At 39.2% G+C, this 5686-nt stretch overlaps 1 pseudogene; it reads right to left on the bottom strand.

Annotated features, from left to right (window-relative positions):
- Nucleotides 1-3382: 3382 nt before the first annotated feature.
- On the bottom strand, nt 3383-4392 carry LOC119903558 (annotated as a pseudogene).
- Between the last annotated feature and the right edge of the window lie 1294 nt (nt 4393-5686).

The following is a 5686-nucleotide window of genomic DNA, read 5'->3' as shown; positions in this document are numbered from 1 at the left end:
TTGCTATTGCGTTGCAACATAAAGGAGGCTAACCATACCAGCTGTAGAGTTAGCCATACGTATATTTACTGACATAGGTTTAGGCATAAACTTCTGTGATAGTTAGGTTAGGGTAAGTTGCCTTGAGGGACTGTCAACGATTTAAACACAAACTTCAGTAGGTAGCTAGCTAGTTAGCGACCGGAAGCTCTACTAGCATTTTCCTTTCAGCCCAGTGGGCAGCTCCTATACACGCAAAATTTACATTAACTACACTTGTCTGCAGGAGCCTGCAAGGTGGCCTGAGGAAACAAAGGAGGGACGCAAACCAAGCTCAAGTCATGGGTTTCCGTCTTCCGAGACAAAGAGAGGCTGTTGTTGTTAATATATACAAATATAATATACAATATACATATTAATATGATTAAGATTAAGATTAGAAGATTAAAAAAAACCACTTCACTTCACTTCTTCAACAAAACTCCTATTTTGATGTATATCTGTTGATAATGAACCATAGTTGATAAAACTGTGAATAAGCTCATTTTCAAACCATTCTACAGTCAGATGTTCTGCCTTTATTTTAAGTAAGTGGGTGGGTATGAGACATGAGAGGTATCTTACTTTTTGTCAGGGTGAATTACATGTGAATAATACACAGTGTTGGGCAAGCTACTTGGAAATTGTAGTGAGCTAAGCTATCAGTTACTCTGCCATGAATAAAGCTTCACTACACAAAAGCTACCACCCAGTCAAATGTAGCATGCTAAGTAACGCAAACACAGCAGTAGACCTGTTCACTACACAAGAAGCTACTTTAAGTTGCGCTAATTTTGCATGACAAGAAAAGTGTAGCTTGCGTGGCCAAGCTACTTGATAAATAAAGTAGTTAAGCTACTGAAAAGTTGATTCAGTAAATAGTGAAGCTACCACAAAAATACTAAGTTACTAGCTAGACTACAAGTAGTGACTGCCCAACACTGATAATACAGTCTGTGCCACTTGTGTAAAATTCGCTGGCCAATGTTATACCAGTAATATTTGTTTTTTTCTACAATAGCATTCTTGTGTCAGTTGTAAACTAAGTCAGTGTAGACTTATCAAGTCTCAGTTCATAGCCGGGTGAACACCGGCCAGTGCAGTAAACATAGCCTAGCTAGCTGGCTACGATTTCAGTACAGTAATATCAAAGACCCTTGCTCCTTCTCAACACTCTGGTAATATTCTATTCACAAAATACAACCAGTAGTACAGTAATGTTAAATCTTACTTGTGAAAAGTAATCCCTCGAGCCCTGTTTGCAATGGATCGCCGATTTGAGCATGAATATGCTGCACAGTGCTCGCATCTTGCTTTCTTCAGCTGCGCAACTAGGAGGACGACCGGTTCAAGATGGCAGCCGCATTTCTTGCGCCCAGCAGCCAATGGGGCGTCTGTCTCTGTATTATGTCTATATGTGCAACTCCCAACAAAGATCATTTAGAGACAAGATGTATCACCCCATAGCTAAAATTAAGCCTTCGACACAGGGTGAAAAGAGGAGCTGCAGCAATGTGCAGTATGACAAAGAATATGATGGGTTTTTTTTAATTAAAACATTTAAACCTGTTCTGGTACAACTCCTAAATAGGATTTTGAACCTGAAAATGTGAATAATACCACCTCTTTAATATCAATGAATGGCATTTCACTGACCATTTATAGGCAACTATGGGCGTTTTGAAGGGTTGGACATGGAGCTCCCTCTCATGTGCCACATTTCAAGTTGATTGTTATTTATTACAACACACGGTTTTATAAGTCTGAATAATTTTTTGGCTATTGGGAGCACATACACTTTTAGTGAGGATTCTACACACAGTTTTATAAATTAGGCCCCAGGACCTTTGCTCAGCAGTACTTGCTGTCAAGTTAGCAGACCTAATCTGAGCAAAACTAGACCTTGAGGCCATAACCTACTTCTCAGACAATAAGGTTGTTCTGGTGTTTGTCACAACTAAGCTAATATGTTCAAAGTCATATATGTTTTCACAGTAAGAAGAAGTAGGTGAGCATGACTGTGATCTGTAGTTTTATGTGAGCTAATCTAGTAATATGTGTACATGATGAAAGCAAGCATTTGTTGATTATACACTTTGTATGTTTTAGTTTTACCTTTCCTTGCAACAACAATAAACAAAGGGACCCCTGGCTTCATATTCTTGATGTTAGAAAGGTGTTTTTCTGACTGTCAAGTTATGTACAGCACGTACTGAGGGCAGCTGAGTTGTTCATGGTTGAATCCACAAAGAACAGCATTTTTTGTTGAATTCTGGACTCTTTCTTTTAACTGGGAGTACCTCCAATACACTGATTTATATTAAAACATCACACATGTTAACTTTGTCACCCTTATTGCTGTGCTTTTTGTATTGATTCAGCAAATTGTTGTATTGAGTGCTTAGTTTGCTTTGTTTTTTGTTTTTGTATTGGTGTGTCTGTGTATCTTTTGTTGTTCTCTAAAGTCCAAATTGTTTTAATTGATTAATTAAAGGACATATAAAGTGTATATTGTAAAGTACTACTTGACTTCCTATAATCTATACAAATACTGTATATCACTATAATAAAATTAATAACATCAAAACAATGTGTCCCATAAAAATTTTATAATGCTTATTTAATTCAGTTTATTTCAGTTAATAACCACACAATCAAGCTGGTGGAAGTTGATACATGTAAAGCATGTGAGAGTTTTGTTACACAGTCACAATGTAAATAACATCAGATGTGCTGTTGCTGTGTTGCGTTGCAATGTCTACTGTTACAAAGAAAAGGTTTCCTAAGAGAAAAGACTATTAATATTTGTATAATGTTTGTAAGTTCACAGTTTACTGGATGAAACTGAATGAAATAAACAGAGAAACAGTGCGTGGTGCTTATGATATAGTTGATATTATTCCTTCCTAGAGATGCAAAGCATTTCTGATCTATGATCTGATTATTCAGATTTCTGAATGTTTGAAGTGGGTCAGTTATTGAGAAAACACATGACATGTGAAAATGTGATATCAAAAAGGGTGTGATTGATTTATTTGCGTTAACAGATGTGTATATACATATGATTATGTACAAAAAGAAATATATCCATAACACAAAGTATTGATAATAAGCAAGAGAATCTAAAATCTAGTCAGTTTAATGCTGTTCCATTTTCTCCTCCTACATGCTTGACCCACCTCCCCTGTCACATCTGTGGGCTATAGGGATTAGATTTGGATTGTTTAGTTTTCAGTTCATGCCAACTTGTAAATATATACAGTTTATATTCTATTTAAAAAGAGAGAAAAAATAAATTTCACTTCCACTTTTTGGATTTTAAGGTAATTGAAAACCTTTCATAGAGCAGATCTCATTTCAGTCACTACAGTATGTTGGCCTCACAGGAGCCAGGCTGCAGTATCTGAAGAGTAACAATAAGTTTAACTGCTTTTCTAAACCAGGGGTAGAACATGGCATAAATCACAGGGTTTAGACACGAGTTTAAATAAAACAAATTTATTACAAAGGTTACAGAAGTAGTATTGAGCGAGTTGCCCCCTGCAAGAGACACACCATAATATGGGAATAAACATATTAGGAACACAACTACAAGAACACCAAGAGTCCTGGCTGCTTTCAGCTCAGATTTCTTCACTGTTAGAGTCACTGAACGTTGGTGTGTGACAGCTGTAATGTGAGAGCGCATGGCACGAGCCTGAGACACAGCCACTACAAACACTCTCATATACAGAACTATGATGACAGTAACTGGAAAAAATAAGCTCAAAACTAGGTCAACAGCTTCTGCGATATAGTGAGCTATAACCACACACTCTCCATAGCAGGAATTATACCTGTCTGGTTGAGTCAGGCCATACTGTAGAAAGAAACTGCTGTAGAAAACAGAACAGAACCAACACAGACAAACACAAAGTTTAACTCTTCTCGCAGTGATTCTGGTGGTATATAATGCAGAGGGTGACAAATAGCAACATATCGGTCAATTGATATGAACACCATGTCTCCTATTGAGGCGGAGGGAATAATGCACTTAACATAAATATACAGAGAACACATGAGGTCACCAAGAAACCAGCAGGATGTTTGTCGGATGATTTCTCCCGGCATCAGCAGGAGGCCCATGAGAAAGTCTGAGACAGCCAGAGAGAGGAGGAGGATGTTGGTGGGTGTGTGGAGCTGCCTGGAGGGAAAGAGGAAAGTATCATTACACATAGCATAAGACAATTGTGAAAAAGCTAGAAAAAGCACTAATTAAAAGTACATTTCTCATATTTCTAAAACTTAAACGTGAAGGCTCTGCTGAGGAATTGATCTCTGCCTGAAGTGGGAGACTGAGATGATGACAAGCAGGTTGAGAGCCACAGTGAGCAAGAGACATGGAGGATACAAGAATGTTCAGAAATACAGCTTCGGACCGAGGAAGTGTCGGCTTCCTGCAGGAGGTGTTGAGGAGTTGTGGAAAGCAGAGCTCTGCTCCGTCATCAACCTCCATCAAACAGTGAGAGGAGGAAAGCAGGAGCTGCAGCTCTGGCAGCTTCTGACCAGAACGCTTTATCATACAGTTGATTTATCTCTTTCTGACATTCAGTTTGTCCCTCCTCCCCTTTCGCTCTCAGTCTCTGTTGGGCACCGATTTCCCTCCTGTCTTGTTCTTCATATCACATGTAGCATGACTACTATGTTTTAATAGATTTATGAGAATTAATACCAAATTATGAATTTTAATATTCAGAAATTATTAATCCATAAATCTCTCGTTTCGGGGCACCACCGGAGATCCAATTCGCCCAGAGTCTCCGGACCTCTGAGTATGGCTTTAATAATTATACAATTATTCACTAGTGATAGGTTAGTTAATTATCGCTCAATAATCTTAAATCAATCAGTCAGTCTCATATCGAAGGGGTAAATTCTCGTGGCAGGGACATGGAGATAGGCAATACAACACACAATTCCTTTTGTTACAGTGAAATTTATTAACTAATTAAGGTGAATATAAAAATGCGGTTAAAATATAAATCCAAGAAATAAACAATGGCTAAACGATGAGAACGTGGGATTCTATTGTGGGGAGCATTTGACTCATACGGGCAGCTAATCACCGCGAGCGATGAGTTTTAAGAGTTAAAGATAATCTATTAACAAGTATTGGACATCACAGAATGCAGGGTTTTGGTCTTACTGCGTGTCGCTTCTCCCAGCCGGGTTACTGAAGAAACTTGCAGTGGGCCTTCCCAACCCTGGCTCGGGTCAGAGGTTTGGTCGTCCTTAGTTACTGCTGGTGGGACCACTTGGCGGGGTCCGACCTCAGTGGGGTTAGCTCGACGAATGAAGCTTAAAAAAGAAAAGAACTTGGTCGTTCTTCACTTAAACTAGTGTAACTTAACAGACTGATAACTTTTAACAAAACAAAACCAAAGAAAATAAAATGCAAGTAAAGTTGCTGAAACGAGGGAAAGCTTGATGTCGCGGCGCTTCGTGTGTGTTGCTTGAAAACGAACAAAGGCTTTGTTGCGCCGGGCCGAAGGGTGTTGCCGGGAGAGGGGCACGCTAGGTGCGTGCCGAAGCGCAGCTGGAGAGTCAGGAACAAACAGAGGACAAGAGAGAGCGAACAAGAGCATGTGTTGCTGTTTTGTCTGTTGGGGCGTGGTTCCCAGAGGGCAGT

This window comes from Micropterus salmoides, unplaced genomic scaffold (assembly GCF_014851395.1).
Source record: "Micropterus salmoides isolate LMB-PRFRI ecotype aquatic unplaced genomic scaffold, ASM1485139v1 Ms_hic_scaffold_15, whole genome shotgun sequence".
Lineage (NCBI taxonomy): Eukaryota > Metazoa > Chordata > Actinopteri > Centrarchiformes > Centrarchidae > Micropterus > Micropterus salmoides.
Note: the sequence above shows the minus strand (reverse complement) of the source record. Positions and strands in the feature narration are given on the sequence as shown.